Consider the following 21,633-nt stretch of genomic DNA (forward strand, 5'->3'; position numbering starts at 1 on the left):
ATCTGAGATGTCGCTTCCCGACGTAGAGCCAAGTCTCCAGACGCAACAGTATCTACATATATATGCTAAAGAGAAGCATGTTTGAGTGTCAGCAGCATCTGCATCTTCCTCTGGGGATAAATAATGTGTGCTCGCATCTCATCACTTATAGAAAGACTCCCATCTATTGATGTTTTCATGCATTCATGCCAGAAGAGGCATATTTGGTCAGGCACCATCAAGGGCAGGAAATCATTGGGAAAACATGATGTGATGACCTCAACACATCAATAAATAAGGATCCATAAAGTATGACGTTAATTGTAATTTCACTCTAGGTGGCAAGACGCTTAGCTCAGAACGCTTGTTCACTCTCGCCCAGACCCTCAACGTCAGCCCCGCACTGTTAAGACAACGTGACCCACTCGCAGTCTCTCACTCGTTCCCTCTCTATCACCGCGGCCCTGCCGCTGTCCATTATTAATGAGGATGCTAGAGTAAAAGTCCACTCCATCACACTGGTGCCTGAGACAATGGGGATTCGCTCTCTATTGAATCAGTACTCTGTGAGAGAGGGGAAAATAACTAACTACAAGTGTTCCCCCAATGGACACACATGCAGTCCCATGCGAAGGAGGGGTGCTGCTGGCTTACAGAACAGAACCAGGAAGGCGTAATGAATTGCACTGGCCCGTGCAGCTTAGTCTATGTTTTACTGTGTGATTCCAAATCTCATCTCGGCCAAGTTTTATTTGGCCTACTTCATGGTCCCCAACTCTCTAATCTCGTGATGATTCTGTGTGGAGCGGCAGTGCTTACCAACTACCACCCTGCCACAGTACTGCTGCAGACAGACAGCGAGACGGACACAGGCAGACAGAAAGACAGGCAAGCAGGCAGACAGACAGAAAGACAGGCAGGCAAACAGAGAGACAAGACAGAGGCAGGCAAGCAGATAGGATGAATTGCAAGTTCACAAAGAGTACTTAACATTACAATTGTTCCTAGATACATTTGGAACTAATTAGAAAGAGATGTGGGGAAAAAATGGAAATCGAATTCCCTTGCTGTTGTGTTAGACGGCACACTCGAACGGAGAATTGAGTGATTACAGTGAATGATATTGTTAAAAACAGGCAACGCCACAAGTGTGTTTTTCTGCTTGTTTTCCTCATTCCCCACCAGACAAGCGGTGGGGAATGAGCCTAATGTCCCTAATGTCAGACATTAGGGAGTTCGGAAACACGTAATTAATTACCGTAAAGTGTGACTTTCGGAAAGACAGAGGATTCAATTGGTATAGCAAGAAAGCCACATAACTGGCACACGGTCTGTCCTGTGCTCAGACCGAGGAGGAGTAGAACTTGGCACATTAGCAGCAATTAGCTGTTGATGAATTGTTCTGCACATTATTAGAAACCGAGTCTTGGAGTCAGCATTCAATGAGTTGGCCGCGAATGAGCAAATAAAAGCCTTTGAAACTAGATCAGTGGTCGCTTGGGAAAGGAATTAATTCATTGTACTTTGTTATTACATTTGCCTATTGAATACCAAAGAGGGAGGGTTACAATCGTGACTTCATTTGTTCACATAGAAACACTCATGCCATAATTAAATTTGTCAATAGGCAGACGTATTGGAGAGATATTACCAGATGGGGAGCAACGGAGATCCTTCAAGAGAGAGAGTCAAGAGATGAAGGGCGATGAGGGAATGTGCGCACATCACTGTCAACATCGTAGTAAACAAGAGTAAGTGCAAAAACGATTCTATAGTACTCATTTGAAGTCTACAGCTCATGGATGCTTGAAACGCAATGTAAACGCCAGCCAATAGAAAGAAGACCCCTTAAGCTAGGGAAACACTACCCTAAGACAGGCTGATTCCAAATTTCGAGACGGAACCCCTGATAAGTAATGTATGAGTGAGTGAAAGACGCCAGTCTTTCTCTACGATTCCAGTCGGCGTGTTGCAGGTTTGTAGTGGCGAGACTTTTAATGAGCATATGGTGTGTGGGGGTCAGAGAAACAAATCTGAAGGAGGAAACATGAGCAAACCTATACGAGGTAGACAGGGCAACATGAAAGACAAGGTAGCGACAGTGGACGCGACGGACGGAGCTTAACAGTATTCTTTGTTTCTGTGTTCTAAGGTTGCACAAATGACCCCACGAGCGAGCTCCCCGTTTGTGTGTTGAATTTGATATGGAGTCCAAACATCGTGGGAGCATCCACTCTCGAGGGGGTGTGGAGAGCACGACCCTGTGTCCGTCCGCTCCCCCCCAGAGACTACGGTTGTTATGTGCGAGCGCAGCCCAGACTGCAACATTCTCGCCCGGCGAGTCAGTCACCGAATGTCGTTTGGTGATTGCGTCAGATTGAAAACATGGTGCAGCCTGACCCCGGCTTAAGTAAACAGACAGAGTCAAAGTCATGCAGATCACCAGAGGATCAGCAGGGAGGGGGAGGAGGGAGGGAGGGGGGAGGGAGGGGGGAGCAAGGGTGACTCAGCCTGAAAGACGTCCAGGGGGAAGAGGAGGATGGAGCTGTGAGGAGGAGGAGGAGGAGGAGGAGGAGGATGGAGCTGTGAGGAGGAGGATGGAGCTGTGAGGAGGAGGAGGAGGAGGAGGAGGAGGAGGAGGAGGAGGAGGAGGAGGAGGAGGAAGATGGAGCTGTGAGGAGGAGGATGGAGCTGGGAGGAGGAGGAGGAGGAAGAGGAGGATGAGGATGGAGCTGTGAGGAGGAGGATGGAGCTGGGAGGAGGCGGAGGAGGAGGAAGAGGAGGATGAGGATGGAGCTGTGAGGAGGAGGATGGAGCTGGGAGGAGGCGGAGGAGGGAGCTGTGAGGAGGAGGAGGATGGAGCCGGGAGGAAGAGGAGGAGGGAACAGGAGGCTGTGAGGAGGAGGAGGAAGAGGAGGAGGAGGGAGCAGGGGGCTGTAGGAGGAGGAGGAGGAGGAGGAAGAGGATGAGGAGGGATCAGGGGGCACTGAGGAGGAGGAAGAGGTGGTGGAGGATGACGAGGCAGACAAGAGGCGGCTCAAGGAGCAAGACAACTGGTCTCTCTGTGTCTTCGTCCAGCATCCACTTCTGAAAAAGGAACATCCAGAAGGAAGCGTCTCGTCTGTGCTCGACACCTTTTGATGCGGTCGACGGCATCCAATAATAACAAGCACTGCACAGGGAGGACTGAAATGATCCAATTACCTGAGGAGCATCCGGAGAAAGCAGCTGTACAGTATGGATTGACTTTAGCTACAATGGGGGTTTCCTATAAGGAGCTCTTTTTTTACGATGCTGAATAAGACATGACTGTATCTGGGGCTGCTACAGCCTTCTGCACTTGATGGGGCGCTTGATGTGCCATGACAGCCAGGCCCAAATCTATTGTGACTGAATTCAAAACTGAATGCTGGCTAACTTAAAACACACACACACACACACACACACAGACACACCCCCAGACACAAAGAAAACAATACTGTATTGTGACAGTAATGCTAATTTTTTACAGGGTATTTTGAAAATGTTTATTCTGACAAGCACACGCTTCTGACCGCCTGTTTCTCCACACCAAAACAAACCAACACATCCAGCACTGGGAGCACTCATTAATATTTCATCCAAAACAACCTTTTAATGAAATAGACCTGTCAACAGGGCCTCGCAAAGTACTTATTATGAAGATTAGCTAGCCAAAATAACCGCTCAACACATAGTTAGCATTGGCTTTGTGTAACGAGAATGAACGATGACGGATCATTCTTCATCATCCTCCCACCAGACCCCTCATGGCCGTTAGAGGAACTGCACGTTGGTCTGTTCATCATGATCTCTGAAGACACACCGGGCTGACCTGCCCCCATGCCACACCAGTGAAGATAGCACCAAACTGGTTTCCTAACAGCAAATCCGCTCAACATGAGTGCTTCACTTCATGAGTGCTTCACTTCCTGTTCTCACAATGTGAGAACAGGCAGAGAGGCAGAGAGAGAGACAGAGAGACAGAGAGAAAGAGAGTAAGAAAAGTGCAAGAGAGAGAGACATAAAAGAGACATAAAAGAGAGACAGTTAAAGAGGCGAGAGAGAGAGAGAGAGTTAAAAAGAGGAGAGTTAGAGAACGTTAAAAAGAAGAGGGAGTGAAAGGAAGAAAGAGAAAGAGACATAAGAAGAAGAGAGCAAAAAAAAATCTTTGAAATATTAAACTAATGACCCAGGAGGGGCGGCGCTGCGTGTTGCGTCGCAGCGATTGAACGCGTTCCGACAGCTCACTGCCAGCCGCGCCCGGCCCAGTCGTGACGCTCCTATCACGGCGGTATTAAAAAGTAAAAATGTAAATAAGATTTCAGAGCGCAGGAGGGCTGAATAATGAATCTGAGGGCGACGCCGCGGTGCGAAGACGAGACGCGCTGGTGCGCCGCCATTACTTCAGATGCCACGACGAGACCTTCATCGCATCTCCTCAAGTCTGGGCATTTGGCCCTCCCAGCTGCCACCGCAGCTCACCCACCCCAGACCCCCCCCCCCCCCCCCACCCCGGCAGACAGAATGCCCGTCACACGGAGAGAAGCCACCTGGAGGGATACCTCAGCGACATGTAGTCGGGATAATGCACGCACTTGCATACACAAACATGCATCTGCACAGACACACACACACACACAAGCATACACAAGCACACACACAGGCATCCAGACACACACACACACACACACAGAAAGGCAAGGCCCCTGACTCAGATGCGTACTGACACACACAGATATGTGCGCAGCAGAGGCAAGAAACGGCGGCGACGAAAACGTGCAGACAAAAAGGAAAAGGAACGGGACGATGTGTAGACCATGCATCTCGGAGAGCCAACAGAAGCTTATCTTTTATTTAGGTTTTCGGTTTTCTCCGGAGCCATCCACAGCACTGCCCTGCCCCCCCCTCTCCGATACAAAGCAGCAGTCAGCGGCCACAGAGCTCAGTTCAAAGCAGAGGATCCGCGCTGATCAAGCAGCTCTGACAGGCAAGCTCCATCCATATGCTCCCCATGGAAGAGCCAAGGAGAGGAGGAGCAGGAGGAGGAGGAGATGAACAACGGGCTGTCAAGTACAACCTCCTCACATCCATCTGTCACTGTATTTCTCAAGTACACACACACACACACACATACAGTACACACACACACACACACACACACACACAGACAGACAGACGAATAAGTTAAAACGATTCAAGGATTTTGCCTTGGGCATTGACAACCATCTTGTGCGCCTAAACATATAAGCGTTCCCTAAAATAGAACGGCACTAAGGAATAATTCGTATTTTCAAACTGCATATACTGTATATGTATTTGTTTTTATGCACAGTAATTATAACATCTTGACAACACAGGTTGACAAAGGACTTTGTCCGAGAATGATCACAAATCATCTGTCTGAGACGACTTTGCTTCTTCAAACCCGGGAGCAGAATCCAGGCCTCAGCATCATGAGAGCCGAGGAACGCCAGTGCAGTTTTGTATCATTATGTTTTATGGCAGCCCAAGGAACCAAGCTGTCACTTTCTGTAAAAGCGAGGCGCTAAGGATGGCTGGCGCTTGGCGTGACACCCAGCGGGTGGGGTTCCCCTAGCACCCTACTTCTGTAGAGGGGGGGTAAATCATTCCCTGCTCTGCTTGAAAGGCAAAGAAAATAACGAATTCATGAGCGAAGAAGAACGATTTCGGAACAAAAGTAATTCATAAAAGAAATTTAAAAAAAAAGTATTAAAAAGCGAAAGCACAAAAGAATCCAATAAAAGGGGACCTCGAAGGGAATAATCGAAGTAACATGAAACAGGGAGCAGAATAACTCTCTGAGTCGGTTTCATCTGCGGCCCTTTGCATCCTTCGCCTCCACTAAACGGAACTGATCAAGTGATCGTCTGTTTTCTGATGAAAGGAAGTAAAGGCGGAAAAACTGGCTTAAGGGGACGGGTCTCTGATGTGTAGAATAAACACAGAGGAGTTCATGGTAGTACGAGGCGAGACGTGTAGAGGAGACCAATCACAAGACTGACTGAGCGTTTATGCAAGCATGAAGATCAAATGAAAAAATGTGAAATGGGTCACTGCCACGGATATGAATTACCAAATGAGTATTTCTTTCAAAAGAAGATCTTGTAAGTACGCTTTTGTGTGCCTAGCTTTGCTTCTATCGCAAGCGCTAATTCGGTCGCATAATTAATCCCGGTCTAAGTGGCTCTTCATCCACGAGAAAACAGCTGACGGAGACGCAGGCAGGCTCGGCCCGGATGCTGTAAACCGCCCCTGCATGAAACCAGACGCTGTGAGATCGTCTGAGATCCACTGACGGACCCGATGTGAAGTAGACGTTAACTGTGTCAGACCCAGGCGCCAGGCTTCAATGAGAACGGGACGGTTGCTGGTTCAAAAGACGGAACATTGCACCACTTTTTAAGATCCCAGTATCCAGTAAGGATTACGCAAAGAGAATATTGCGGTGTTGTGCGGCTAGCTACAGGAATGTGTTCAGCATATATGGGGGAATGTATGCCTGCAGTGCTTATGCCTCATTTAACCAGGAACTCATTCCTGCAATTAAAGGGGAATTATAGGTCAATATGTGCATTATGTCTCCGCTCTGCCTGTGATTTTATATACGTGATTAAAAAGAAATCTCTTTTCGGTTACTATGGGAACATATTCAATCGAACCTGTGTACTTCAACAGGAAGTTAAAATCGGCCAATTACGAGCCACATCATTTATCTCAAGGATGCCCAGCTGTCTTTTCCAAACAGCCTGTAGGTGGAGGCTGGCATGCATTAGTGCGTGCATGCGTGTGCGTGTGCATGCTGGTGTGTTTATGCCTGGGTGTGTCCCCCGGTGTGTTCGCCACCACGGACCTCGTGGGTGATTGGCACGTCTCCTGTCCGGAGCGAGCCCCATTAACACTGCAGGACATTATCCGAGTCCGACTTCATCTCCCAACAGCTTTAAACTCATTGAGGGTGTCTCGGTCCTGAAGCTGGAGCTGCTTCCCCAGGTTCAATTCACGGGTGCAAACACCGACGACGCGGAGACAACGCGCCCTGAGGGGCGCCGCTACAGAGACGACCCCTGGCCCGCGCCGGCCGAGCGTGAACGATGCATGCAACTCGAGTGTGTCCTCAGCTTATGCGCTTTTAAAAATACGACCGCTGCGATAGAACTGCCTCTGCCTGAGGCGATGGGTGTCTCTCTGTCTGTCAGTGTGTGTGTGTGTGTGTGTAAATCTATTCCACGGCAGGGGGGGAGGGGGGGCGGCCAAGCGGAGACGAGAGCCGGCGTTTCAAGCGTTCTATTTTGACGCCGAGGTCAAAGAGTCAGACTGGGTGGCGGGTTTGGACCCCGGGTCTGGGACGAGTTATGCGTTTACAGAGACGAAGAACCAAATACCAAAAAGAGATCTGAAGAAAAGTCGGGCTGGGAGGCGTCCAGAGCTCAGAGCTACGCCGACCGCAAACAGAATGGAGCGCAGGGCTCTTCTCGCGGTGCCTCCGGTCGCTGATACCAGGGGGAGGGGCTTCAGGGGCTCATTGAACCACCGCCGCCACGCCTTTGAGAACGTCCTGAGCCGACCGGCGTCGTAAGCCCCGGTGGAGGACAGGAAGTTCAGAGGCGGCGGTGGAGGTAAGCCTCCGCCAGGGCCGCCCTAACAAGGAAAGACTTCCTATGTTCCTCCCCGTTGTAGTGGGAACACGGGGCGAGCTCATTACACCTTTAATCCACGCTGACCTTACAAAGATCAAATATTCAACACCCGAGAATACACGCATCAGTTCCACGCCCACACACAGACACACACAGACACACACAGACACACACAGACACACACAGACACACATCTAGCTCTCTCTCTCTCTCTCTCTGAAAATAATATGTGCAGATGCTCACTGGTTTGTGCAGCATGTCCACCATCTCAATATACATAGCAATAATGTCCGTCCGTCTGTCTGGCCATCTGTCTGTCTATCACAGGGTGGGTGGGAGGGAGGGGGGGGAGGGAGGGAGGGAGGGAGGCTAGGCCTGTGTCTCCCTCCTCTGATACGTCCAGCCGGGCATTTTAAAAGGACCAGTTGCCACGCAGCGTGCATTAAACAGTCACCCCTCTCCCCCTCCCCCACCAGTGAGTGACAAGCAATCGCATACACGCAACCCCCCCACCTCAACACCGTCCTCTGCCCTCTCCCGCCCTCTCCCTCCCTCCGGGCCCCCCCGCCCCCCCCGGCTTGACTCTGCCCTGTAGCACTGCCCATGCATCTCTAGTTTTATTACTCTCGTAAAAATCACCTCAGCAGAAAGACTAGCAGCGGGCGGCCGCAGTCTTGTCAATATCGAGCCCAGCTGACGGCTTCATGCTACAACAGCCCGGTTCCGACGGGTACGTTTAGCCGCCAACCAATTAGCGTGAGTTACTGCCCTGTGTTTGAGAAGGCTTGCAGCGCGGCGTTTCATTAGCATGAGTAGCAGCGCTGTGGCGGGGAGGCCAACTCTCACGGCGGGGGCTCTTAATGTGGAAAGAAACTTCATGATCGGCAAAATCATTCTTCTTCTCCCCCGCGAACGGAAGCGACGACAGTCAGGGGCTGCTGTAATATTCTATAGGGCTCGAACATCAGAATGCATCATGGGATGTTTTCTATTTTCAGAGAGAGAGAGAGAGAGAGAGAGAGAGAGAGAGAGAGAGAGAGAGAGAGAGAGAGAGAGAGAGAGAGAGAGAGAGAGAGAGAGAGAGAGAGAGAGAGAGAGAGAGAGAGAGAGAGAACCTGAACATCCAGCATCAACGGATCTATACCGTAAGCTAGGCTCAGGCAAACTTTGTTTTGCTACTTCTGAGAAACGCTGTCGCTTCAAGAACAACAACCTCCCCCTGAAATGAAAGATCTTCAAAATGGAGGCGACCCCTGTTTTGTGACATCGCGATGTACGAACCCTTTGGCCGACACAGACCGTACGACAAGCAGGGAAATGGCGTGTCCAAAAACGGAGGCTTTCTGTTTGCTGACGAACATTTTAACCATTTAAAAGACTGCAAAACATATGTCAAACTTGCATATTTTCTAAGTCTGTAGCTGTTTATGTAATGTGATACATGAACAACATTTACTGTTCTTAGTACTGTTTAAATCATTGACGTGGCGATGAGGTAACTAAAAAAACAATTCAATTGCCACAAAGTCGAATGTCATCGTACAATGACAGAAAATAATACCGTCAATCTGTTGTTCTTTTGTGTAGCGAATCTTCGACAGGGAGATCAGCGAGGTAAGAGAACTGAAGTCAAAAAAACAAATGCGATAAAGGGAATGAAAACACCAGGGGAACACAGGAGCGATGGCAGGAGCGCAGGGGAGGCGTGAGGAACGAGCACGGGGATGTTAGCGGTGGCAGGCGTCACGTCTCTCAGACACCAGCTCACGCTGGGATGACTGCAGGATCGATCGGAACGGCGCCTGCCCCTCCTCCCCCCTCACCTGCTATCATTAACACCTGATTGAGAGGTTGAGACGGAACACACACACACACACACACACACACGAACACACACACGAACACACACACGCGCGCGTTCTAGCAGAGTGGAGTCACGTACGCAGGCACACACTGGTCTCGGACAAGGAAGACCATGAGGGCTGGAGAAGGGGGTTGTCCTTCTGGATCACTGAACTCATCCATCCAACCCGGCTCCTATGCACTATGCAGCGAAACGCAACACCTAATCGATTGGGCAGGGATGATGTATATTCTGATGACAGTGGTGGTCATGTTGTTCGGATGAGACTTAAAAACAGATCGTCCCAACACCCACACAAACATATGGACACATATGCACAAAGACACACACGTAAACAGACACATTATACACTATTACACATGGAGATGCAGCAACACACACACACACACACACACACACACACAGAATGGCAGAAAGACCCAGCCTGCGACAGCTCGGTGAGAGGTAGAGGCGGTTTGGATAAGGAGGACAAAGATACAGAGATAGGGGTACGTGGGGCAGGTGATAATATGTGGCGTGGAGAGGACGGCTCCCAGACTGAAGACGACCGCTGACATGATTAGGGCTGGATACGCGTGGCCCTCTGATCACAGATTAGGCTGAAGTGACTCAATCAATCCATAGACACTGGAGTGTGTGAGTGTGTCGGTGTGTGTTTGCTCGCTCGCGCATGCATCTGTGTGTGCAAATGCCTCTGTGTGTGCACACATGATGCATGCGTGTATGTTTGAGGGTGTATACCTCGAGTATGTGTGCACGTAATCGTGTATATGTGCACGTAACAACACACGTGTGTATTTGTTGTATGTTTATGTATGTGTGCATGTGTGTCTGTGTGCATGCAGAGAGAGAAGAAGGGAACTTGTCTTACCCAGGACGGGAACTTGACTGTTGCTCCCTCCTCATTCACTGTCCTGGTGCTGCTGCTGCTTCTGTCTCGGCTGCACCAGGGCTGTGCTGCTCCACGCACCTCCTCCACAGCTCTCCCAGGGCTGCATACGATGTCCTGACGGTACGCACAGGCACAGCAACGGCTCGCCCACTACCAGCCTCCGGTCGACCAGCTTCCCCTCCGCTCGGAAACTACAGCTGGCTTCACACTGCATTCACGTTCTCTCCCCTCGCTCTCCCTCCCTCCCTCTCTCTCTCTTCTTCTCTCGGTCTCTCTCTCTCTCTGTCGGTCTCTCTCTCTTTCTCACTCTGTGTCGTTCTCTTTCTTGCCGTTTCCTACTATGTTATGGTGGGGATCAGATATCTCCCTGTGTGCCCCTGCAGAGAGGGAAAGGAAAGCAGTGAGGAACACAGTCTCTCTCTCTCTCTCTCTCTCTGCACTGTGTTGTGTTGTAATGCTGGCTAGAGGTGCCTGTTCCAGCGTTTTGCTGGGGAGGGGGGGGGAAGGGGGTGGGGGCGGGAAGCAGCCAGCGCTACTGGAGCGCGAGAGTGTGTGTGTGTGTGTGTGTGTGTGTGTGTGTGTGTGTGTGTGTGTGTGTGTGTGTGTGTGTGTGTGTGTGTGTGTGTGTATAATCTGTGCGAGAATATAGTATGTACGAATGGATCTCGGCAATCATGCATTGAGGCTTGGCATGTGTGTGTGTGTGTGCGTGCATGTGTGCATATCAGGCATGTGTGTGTGTCTGTGGGTGTGTGAGAGACATAACGCTGCTTTGTTCAGAATAGCACTCATCTGCACTGTTGCTGCCTCCCCCTCTCTTTCTCAAACTCATATTCTCTAACACTCAGTCTATCTCTAGCTCTACTACTACTTCTGCCTATTCCACCACTTAGGGATCCTCTCAAAAGTGTACAAGGGAGAGAATTCCCAAAAATACTTTTTCGAATTATTTGTATAATATCGAGACAATCCCCGTTCCCGAACAGCCGAATACAACATCTAAACGAACCCCATAAACCAACCACTAAATCATAAGTTTAAATAATAACCCCCATTACCTTCACAGGTATTTTTCATACCTTCAACCGATCAAACACTTGCCCCCGGTCCCTGACCACTGTTGATGAAACCCACAAATTTCATACTGGCTTCTAAGACTCAGACCGAGCAGGAGAGGAAGAGGGGGGGGGGGGAGGAGGAGGAGGAGGAGGAGGAGGAGGAGGAGGAGGAGGAGGAGGAGGAGGAGGAGGAGGAAGGGGAGGAGGAGGATGAGGAGGAGGAGAGAGAGGCGTAGGACGGGGATGAAGAGGGGGATGAGGATGAGGAGGGAGGGGGGGCAGGAGGAGGAGACGAGGAGGAGGGGGGGGGGGGGAGGAGGAGACGGAGAGGAGGATAGGGAGGAGGAGGCGGATGAGGAGGGGGAGGAGGAGGAGGGGGTTCTGTGTACCTTTCCTCCAGGCAGCCTCACACATCTTCTGTGTATCTCAGCGCCACTGATCGCTGCATGAGCAGGCAGCCCGGGGCGGGGGAGAGAGTCAGCGCCAGGTGAAGGCAGCGTGCACCTTCCCTCACCCCCAGAGTTCAGTCGGCAGAACAACAAACAGCCACCACCACGTCGTCAGCGCGTTGATCTCGGGACGATCAAAGCTCGACTGATCGGCCCGGTACGACGCTACGCTGTAGATACGATATTGATTAGAGGATAAGAGAAGAAATGCTCTGGGGGGAAATGTTGGGTGCTGGGCCGTGAATAGTTAATTGCTTCACAAAAATACCGTCAAATATATAATGCATATCAGTGGACATGTATTGATTACGATTCTGTAAATCGATGGAATGATTCATCAGGTAAATTGACCGCAAATATTTATGCAAATACAGAGTTGTTTTTGTGTTTCGGATGATTGCGAATTGAGCATTAATGTCAGACAGTGCGCTCATCTAGTTAAGTTTGGGGTCTGGTAACTTCATCATCATTGATCATCATCATCATCACACAAGGACTGAATGATTCATCGATTCATTAAAGGCTGAGATGGATCCCCAGGGAACACTGAGGCGTCCCGGGTGTCCTCGCGGAGACAAGAGCTGTAGAGGCAGACGGAGGCACCTCCTCCCTGGGCTTAGCGATTCGTTCCAGACACGCCTGACAGCCAAAGACTAACACCTTCTTACCATCCTCCGCATCCCAGAGCTAGATAGCATTATAGCCACACCTAGAGAGCTCAGTGTTTGACCGATCAGAAGAGCTCTCTCTCTCTCTCCTCCATCACCATGATGGAACATTTTAAAGACGTCTATAAAGTTAAAGCGGAGAATTAATGATGGTGGGGATTTCGTGGATAACACTTTCTATAAAATGTGTGACAGTGTATTGCTTACCTGCCAGAGTTCCTCAAGAGGCGATGCATCAACCAAGAGCACCTCGCCTCATCTTTCAAATTAAGAGCCTTGCGTGCATCATCATCTAAAGCCCATCCAATGGAGGCAGGGGATAAAAGAGGTTTACAGGTGTTTGGTGACTTTTGATCGACTGGGATTTATTGTGCCTTTCCAGTGTTCCCAATTAGGCCGCTGAATGCTGTGCAACAAACTTCTTATATCATATCCTTTGTTCAAAAAAGAGCCCTGAACCTTAGCAAGTGAATTCAGCGTTTCATTTTCCCACATTATTGAATGCCGTAATAGCTATGAACTACCAGGGGAATGTTGGAACAGCAATATCAATATTGTTTTCTGTTGATTTTCTGTTTTCGAAACATCTAATTTAAACACAATCTAGTGTTCCCCCAGACATGAGTAACTGTATGCAAATAACGAAATACATATATGAGCTTCCCCTTGGAAGATAACACACAGATATACTGACTCATATCTTACATCATAAACTGAAACAAAAATCAGGAAAATGTCCTCGCCAAGACGAAAAAAGCACATCATCATCCACCGAACACGCATAATACGGTGGAATATAACCTTATTACATTGATATGGAAAATGGTTCAATAACCTGCAAGTATCACATAAATTTCATTGAAGCTTTTTTTCTTAAAGTCATTATTCTCAGGCTGTAACTGAGGCGATAGCGGCATCAAACTGCTGTCGGAGCGAGAGAAGGAGAGGGAGGGAGACGCTGGAGGAGCGAGAGAGCAGAGGAAGAGTGAGGGTTTTAGATGAAGAGGTGGGTGGGTTGATGAATGTGAAAGAATTGCGGGAGGAATATTCCATCATGTTTAATCATCTCACTATCGTCTTTCTGCTCCTGCACTCGATCCGCTCTGAATGCCGGGCTATTTGCAATGCGTTGGGATAACACGTTAAGATACCATGGAGGTGGAGATAAAAATAACTAGAATATCAACCACGATAAGACACTACTGCATGGATCCCAGATGGGAAAATGTTTATTTTCCACCTCTGAGTACCAAAATGTTTGAAGAGATCCTGACTACACACAGGCTCCTATAGTAGCAGTGGCAGCCATGTTGGTACTTTTTCTGGCCATCACTGCTGTTCAACAGACGAGAAAGCCTCCCAGCCCCCCCCAGCTGGGACCAAGTGGCACACAGTGAGATCCATCTTCACCAGCACTGCTTTTTGTTCAGTCCCCCTGTGGGCGAAACAACCACAGCACCACAACTTTACTACTTTCCTGGAGGTGGGGTTTGAACTCATGCACACACACACACACACACACACACACACACACACACAGACAGACAGACAGAGCTCCCCAGGTAATTGTAGCTAGAACAGACTGCTCACTACCGTCTCCCGGATGTTATTCTGTGGCATGCCATGAAAGGAGGAGACACCGTCAGAGACACCAGCCCAGCCCGGCTGCACTGAAGGTGCCAAACGAAGGTGGAGACCACAGGAGGGACAGACGAGGCTATCAAAGCCCGCTCAGTAACACTTGAACCTGCCATGTTACGTCCTGCTGTTTGCACGATGCAGGTGCACTGATGTCACCGTGGACACGCGGGGCTCGCTGCAGCCCCTCTCCTGTGAGACGGCCCGGGGGGGGGGGGGTCTTAGTGAGCTGGCGGTTCACCTGGTCCTGGGATCAGTGGCATGAGGACTTAGATCTCTTACATACAGTCTCAGGCCCCGCCAGCGGGTGACTGAGTCACATACATACACAAACAGAGAGTGACACACACACACACACACACACGTTGGAGGAAGTCGGTATTTGCACATTTAAATATAGAAAACACTGGGGGGGGGGGGCTTCAGTGCAGCTCTACTGTACGTGTTTGTTCCAATTAAATGTTTCTTTATGACAAATGTGACCTGCAGCAGTAACCTCTAGTTATGCTGGAACAATGCAGTAACATTCAGAGGCTGAATAAATAGCAGGTCACTGCGTAGCAGCTAGTGATGGCACGTTCCTCCCTCTTCCCACTCTGGCAGAACAAAGATTTCTACAAAATGATTCAACTCTGAGAGCCCTTGGACTTCTTACAAACTTCATATATTCCTCTATGTCTTTGACATTGTATTATAATAAAAAAAAACGATCTTTGCGCAGAATCCAAACCACTTGCTATATTACGCTAGCTTTAATATTTAATTCTAATGTTAATCGGGCGTCCTCTGACGATATCCCTCGACAAGAGTGTGCCTGGAGCCGGCTGGGGGGGGGGGGGGGGAGTGTGTTCTGAAACAAGGAGAACAGCCCTGAGTCCTTTTGGGGAATATAGTCAAAGCTTCACAGAGATGAGTTTGGATCCTTGTATCCTCCGCACCTCACTCAGATAGACAGACGGACAGAAGAGAGACAGATAATGTCCCTCAGAAACAGCTGAGAAGAGGCCAGGCACAAGCAGACATTGGTTACATTATGTGATCACTGTCGACACGTTTATTAGAGACAGGAATCTGAAGGAAGTTCACAATATCAAATCAATGTTTTAGTGCCTATGCATTATATATCCTGATTCTGTAAACATTGTGATTCGGCAAGCATTGCTCTACGATTATACAAATTTTGGTCAGATTTTAGGGTACCAATGTAGGGGTTTCGGTTCGCCACTGATTGTGATATGAAAGTGGCAGAAGAGAGCAGAACATAGCTGATGTGATGTCAGCTATAGGGGAAACCCTTTAGCGCCCCCTGTAGAGGGGAACGATTAAAACACTTCAATTTAGATGACATTGGCGATTCTGGCTTCCATCCTTCGATTTTTGAGTCGATCTGACAATACAATTATTGCAGACGCAAGAAATTCCAATACCCACATTAGTCGATTTTCCCCCCAACTCTAAAGTTTATGCACGTATAACGTATTTAGCAAGTGAAAAATTATGTTGAAGATAAGTCTTCACAATGTAGCCTGCAAGAGTAGAATCAAGTAGTAACCAGTGGGTTTTTTTTTTCGTAAAAGGATTGTCTTCAAAAAAAAATTAAGTCCCAAATATTTCCGAAGAATAAGTAAAGAGCAAAAAATATTCAGTGATGGAGAAAGCCGGCTGGTAATTACAGTAATTCTGTTTGGGATGTATGAGTGTGGCTAGAGCGCCATATGGATTCATTAATTATACCTCAAGATCACAAGAGTAAACTAAAGCCAAGACTTAATTAGGCTTTTCTCTTGTAAGGGCGCTAATTAAACCACAGCAATTATTTAAAACACACAGCCCGTGTTTAATTTAGCAGGAGAGGAGAGCCGTGCAGAGGAGTATGTATGTGGGTGGGGGGAGGGAGGGAGGGAGGGAGGGAGAGAGAGAGAGAGAGAGAGAGTGCCACTGCATGGAGAAGATGGGGACAGAAACATATATACAGAGAGAGAATGTGACAGTGAGAGGTGAGAAATTAATGGAGTAAGTTGAGGTAGAAAAGAATAAAGAGAGAGAAAGAGACTAAGTGAGAAAATAGAGCAATGAATACAATAGTTTTGAGCAAACAAAATGATCGCTCAAAACGGAAACCAAATTAAAAAGAAAAAAATGCACCGTTGATTAACTTGCGCTATTCCGGGTGCGGGTGAAGCGAAGTGATACAATAACACAAACCAACATGATAGGCGCTGTGGAATAAGAAGAAGGCAACAGCTGAGGTCATCCATCACGACGAGCTCTGAGCCGGCGACTCGCTGAGGCAGCAAAGGGACAAATTAGCCGCGATCACAGCCTCTCCTTCAGCTGAGGGAGGCAGAAAAGGAGCGACCAAAAGCTGCAAGATTAGGAAGCGCCGAACTGGGGACAGGCTTATGAAACACATAAGATGCCCGGAATATAGCAGTGCATCCCAACGCTACCATCTCACACACAGAGTTGGAACCACAGTATCTTCTCATCGTCTGCACTGCTCTTTGGCCTCTTCCCGTTACTTAAGGCCCAATCCCATTTCTACCCCTTACCTCTTCCCCCCCTTCCCCTTACCCCTTCAAAACAAGGGGGAGGGGTAAGGGGAAGGTGTAGAAATGGGATTGGGCCTAAGTTCAGACACATGTCATTAAGGAGCAGGCCGGGGTCAGACATCTTGCTCAACGATGCCCACAGAGAGTCTGCAGCGGTGTTGTCCTACCGTTATGTGGAACAACCCAGTCAGGGGCCAAAGCTTTAATTAATACCACAGGAATGGATAGGGACAGACACACACGGGTTCACAGCCGCACAATGGAAACGGGTCGCACAGGATATCAATGGCTTTGTGGATCAGATCTTGTGCTTGTGCTAAATAACATTATTAATTATTCAGTGAGTTTATGCACGGCTTGTTTTTGTTGCTGGGCGATGCCGTGGCAGTGCAGATGGAATCCATCAACGTCTGGATGGCAGAATTGATACGGGGCAGTGACATACAACTACAAATTCAGTACTTCAACCAGGAATTGAGTGTTTGGGAAAATAAAATGTGTGCTATTCTCCAGTGTGGGTTGTTTGTGTTGAGTGTCGACTGGATGAGCGGATACCGGTTCTGTGTGGTTGTGGTTCTTGTTTATTGATTAACCAGTACCAGTAACCAGTGCGGTACTAAAGGTCCCCTCGACATTCAACACTATTATTCGTTGCAATTTTCCATTTTCCACGTCAATAAAATAATTTGACGCAATGTCCTTTTGGATCCATCTTGTTGGACCACCCTTCTGTTAAATGTGACCTAGTGACAACATAGAGAAAGCGTTGCAACCCTCCTACACACTTATTGCATGTTGTACGTCCTGGCAAGTATTGTATGTCGTACATACTTAAAACTACTTAGCTTTATAGCATCTTATCCCAACTGTTGTATACGAGCAATGGGTTAACCTAGCGATTGTTAGCACTTGGCACTTGATGTATATGGCACCGACAGATATATTGGTGCTTTTCTTCCTTCTGATAAATGTACGCTTTGTAAGACGCTTTGGATAAATGCGTCTGCTAAATGCCCTAAATGTAAATGTAAAGCGAAAGTTGAACATGGGCGGTTTATTTTCACCCGATGACAACCAAGTCTTAAGAAATTTTAAAATCCAAAAGTACTGTTTGAAGCAAGAAAAGAAACAAAAAGTACCGGCAGCAACCTAAGTGCTAAATGTGCTTGGTTCAGTTAAAACATGTGATGGTAGTTTGTGTTTGCATCACGCTGAGCCATACCATGTCGAGAATGTGAAACGTGAAGGAACAAGTCACAGCAGATATCTTGACTAAAACTTTACCTGGATTGATCTCATTCACTCAAGCAACCAATTTGTCAGGCATTTAAAGTTCACATTGTTGTTTTGCCGTTTGATTTGAGAGAACACGACTTGGGAAAAGCTACACAATTCCTCCTTCGTCGCCCTTACCCTGAACGTCTTATCTGTCAGCAGCATGATGCTAATCAACTCCCCCGGTACCGTCGATTAGAATCATCTCAAACCACGACTGCAACCTGCCACCAACAGCACTGAACCGCCTCCAACAGCAGCCTCAACCATTGTTGTTCACATACTCTTTCAGATTTATGCTGAATTTGTCCAGTGGAACAAGCTTATTGAATGCATGACACCAAGACGAGGTAGAAAAAAAAGGTTGTTTTGTTAATTATCTTCAACGGAGCTTTAATTCAACTAGAAAGAACAAAAACTGTTCATAACATTTGTCGCCCTTTCGACTTGGCACGCTCAGAGCCTCGCTGACATACAACCTCAAAGCCCCCGGTGTCCTCAGACGACGGCATATCTGGTGATGTGAAGGGGAAATGCATAAATTAATAAGGCTTTAATAAGGCTGTCAACCAGGTTCCACTTTAATGAAAACTTATCTGTGGCGACATGAAAACGGCCCAGTGTGTTCGTGGTCTCGTGGCACCATCGAACACGTCCTATTATTGAAGCAAACAAGGTTGGCATTTAGCTCAAAGGTTACTTCATGTCTAAGGAGATTTCTTATCGTCGTTATTGTTTCGCGGAAACCATGAATGAGAAATGCGTGCATGTGCCCCGTGCATGCGCATAGTGATTCACTCTGGAACCAAGGAAAAGTACAGTCAAACTATGCGTCACCCTCCTTATGTAAAACATGACTACAGCTTCCTACCACTGACGTTCCCCCCCGGCCAGAATGTAACCAGACTCCATCCTCTGGACCGCTTACTCCGACTGGGCCCTGCTCTATTGATCCCAACTGGAAATTATCTTTCCTGGTGTACTGCCCCCCCCCCCCCCCCCCCTCAGAAACTCATTAGTCTGGGTTCCAACGGAAGCTCAAGGTCAGTGTCTGTAGAACTCCCTTATCCAAACATTAAGACCACGGCCGGAGCACGTCCCCAGTGTCTGAGCTCCCCGCTACCAGACGAGGAGAGGCCAGGGCTGGCTGTCCACATCCTCAAACACAGCCCCGAGGACCACTGCGCTACCACCCACCAAACACCCATCATGTCGCGTTTGTTCCTTGCTGGGCGAGGACAGCAGCTCTGCCCTCCAGCCATGCCCTCCCCGTGGCTCGTGTGATGTGCCGGGCCCTTCTGTACCCTGCTGGGCGCCGGGCTTTGGACCTGAGCCTCTGATTACCGCACACTAACGAGCGTGTGGAGGCCGCCCGCACGCTCGGCCAGCCACCGCCGCCGCATCGGGGGGGGGGGGAGAGAGAGCACAGGCCTCGGCTCAAAGAGCAGACGCATGAGAGCCAGGGAGATGGCTGTGACCACGTCCACACGCACACAACACCCACCCCTGATGCAGCACGCTGTAGTGCCACGGTTTGTTGTCCACCATAACAACAGCTTGTTGGATCAGAGAAGGCTGAAGACGTGAGACGGACCGGACTCCGGGAGGAAGACATTGGGGGGGGGGGAAGAAGAGAGAAAGAGAGGGAGAGAGAGTGAGAGAGAGAAAGACGAAAAAAAGCTTTGATATTAATGATTCAGTCCTAGATGTCCCTCAAGAGCGTGGAAATGTATTTATGGTCTATAAAGATGTGTGTGTTTGTTGTTCAGCCATCTGTCGCCTTGTATATCTCTATTTGATCATCTTCCGTCACATTACTCGCCCGTGAATTCGCCAGGACCTGCCAAAGCAGACCCGCAAAGTGTTTGAATCAAACAGGAATTGAAAAGAAATGCGTTTGTCCTCCTATAGAAGTCACATGTTATTTATATACAGAACTTCAAGAATCCATTGGCCTATGCATGCGTCAGGACAAATGTAGAGCGACAGCTAGAAATTTTGTGTACACTTGCGTGTGCACGTGTGTGCACGTGTGTGTGTACGTGCGTGTGTGTGCGCCTGCGTCTGCGCACCTTTGTTTGCGCCTGTGTGTGCGCACGTGTTCCCAGCAGCTAGTTCAATCACCTTCCAAGACAGCCATGCCACTTCCAAGCCCATGTGTGCGTAGACAACCTTTGACCCTGACCTATAGGGCAGAACCCTCCCGTTCCCCACACTGTACACCAACACCGGCCACAAGAGGAGTGTCTGGGGTCAACCGCCTCGGCTGATCTGCCCCGTAATGACACAAGTGCTCTCCACTCCCAACGATGGAATGAACCAGCCAAGGACCGCCAGCGAGACCCTGTCAAGAGCCCCTCACCCAATAGGGAGACATCGCACAGAGCCAATCATGAGGCCCTGCCAGGCCAGTGAGGGGGGAGAACCGAGAGAGTGAGGGCGAGAGAACGAGAGAGGGAGAGAGAGAACGAGAGAGAGCAAGACAGACGGAGATGGAGAGAGAGAAAGAGAGGGAGAGAGAGCGCGGGGGGAGAGAGAGAGACAGACAGAGATGGAGGGGGAGAGAGAGAGAGAGAGAGAGAGAGAGAGAGAGAGAGAGAGAGAGAGAGAGAGAGAGAGAGAGAGAGAGAGAGAGAGAGAGAGAGAGAGAGAGAGAGAGAGAGAGAGAGAGAGAGAGACGAGACGAGACGAGACGAGACGAGACGAGACGAGACGAGACAGAGAGAACGAGAGAACGAGAGAGGTAGAGAGACAGAGACAGAGAGAGAGAGCGAGGGAGAGAGAGAGAGAGGGAGAGGGAGCGAGAGCGAGAGCTACAATAAAATGGAAAGTAAGAAAAAGAAGGTGGGGGAACAGGGGGGGCTGAAAAATAAGTCTTCATCTCACTTTTTGGGTGGGGAGGGAAGGTGTGGAGAATGGGATCACATTTCCTATTTGATGGTGTTAGCAGTAAATATGGAAGCACGGGATACGGTGTGGGGGGGATTAGGGATGCCCTGCTTATTCGCCCCAGCACCCTCAGAGAAGGGGTGCAGGACTGGGGCTGAGCGGGGAGAGGGGGGGGGGCTGAGCGGGGAGAGGGGGGGGGCTGAGCGGGGAGAGGGGGGGGGCTGAGCGGGGAGAGGGGGGGGGCTGAGCGGGGAGAGGGGGGGGCTGAGCGGGGGGCTGAGCGGGGAGAGGGGGGGGGCTGAGCGGGGAGAGGGGGGGGCTGAGCGGGGAGAGGGGGGGGGGCTGAGCGGGGAGAGGGGGGGGGCTGAGCGGGGAGAGGGGGGGGGCTGAGCGGGGAGAGGGGGGGGGCTGAGCTCAGTCAGGTTGGGGAAAGATAAGCCGCCAAGGAGAAAATAAAAGACAGAGTGGATTATGTCGGGAAGGCTGTTCCTAAGGCTGCTTCTCCTTCCCGCCTCGTGGAGGAAGGCCCTCTGCACAGGAAGAGGGAGGGAGAGAGACGCTCCGAACAGGAAGAGAGAGAGAGAGGCTCCGAACAGGAAGAGAGAGAGAGAGGCTCCGAACAGGAAGAGAGAGAGGCTCCGAACAGGAAGAGAGAGAGGCTCCGAACAGGAAGAGAGAGAGGCTCCGAAC

The 21,633-nt window shown here is 49.4% G+C and overlaps 1 protein-coding gene across 1 annotated transcript in view; it reads right to left on the bottom strand.

Moving 5' to 3' along the window:
* Positions 1-10,891, bottom strand: part of lingo3a (leucine rich repeat and Ig domain containing 3a) — a 30,156-nt gene extending 19,265 nt beyond the window's left edge. Inside the window, exon 1 of the mRNA XM_030373167.1 lies at positions 10,394-10,891. The gene's annotated coding sequence lies outside the window, so the exon portion shown is untranslated. The remainder of the gene's footprint in view (positions 1-10,393) is intronic.
* Between the last annotated feature and the right edge of the window lie 10,742 nt (positions 10,892-21,633).

The sequence above is a fragment of the Gadus morhua genome, chromosome 12, assembly GCF_902167405.1.
Source record: "Gadus morhua chromosome 12, gadMor3.0, whole genome shotgun sequence".
Taxonomy (NCBI): domain Eukaryota; kingdom Metazoa; phylum Chordata; class Actinopteri; order Gadiformes; family Gadidae; genus Gadus; species Gadus morhua.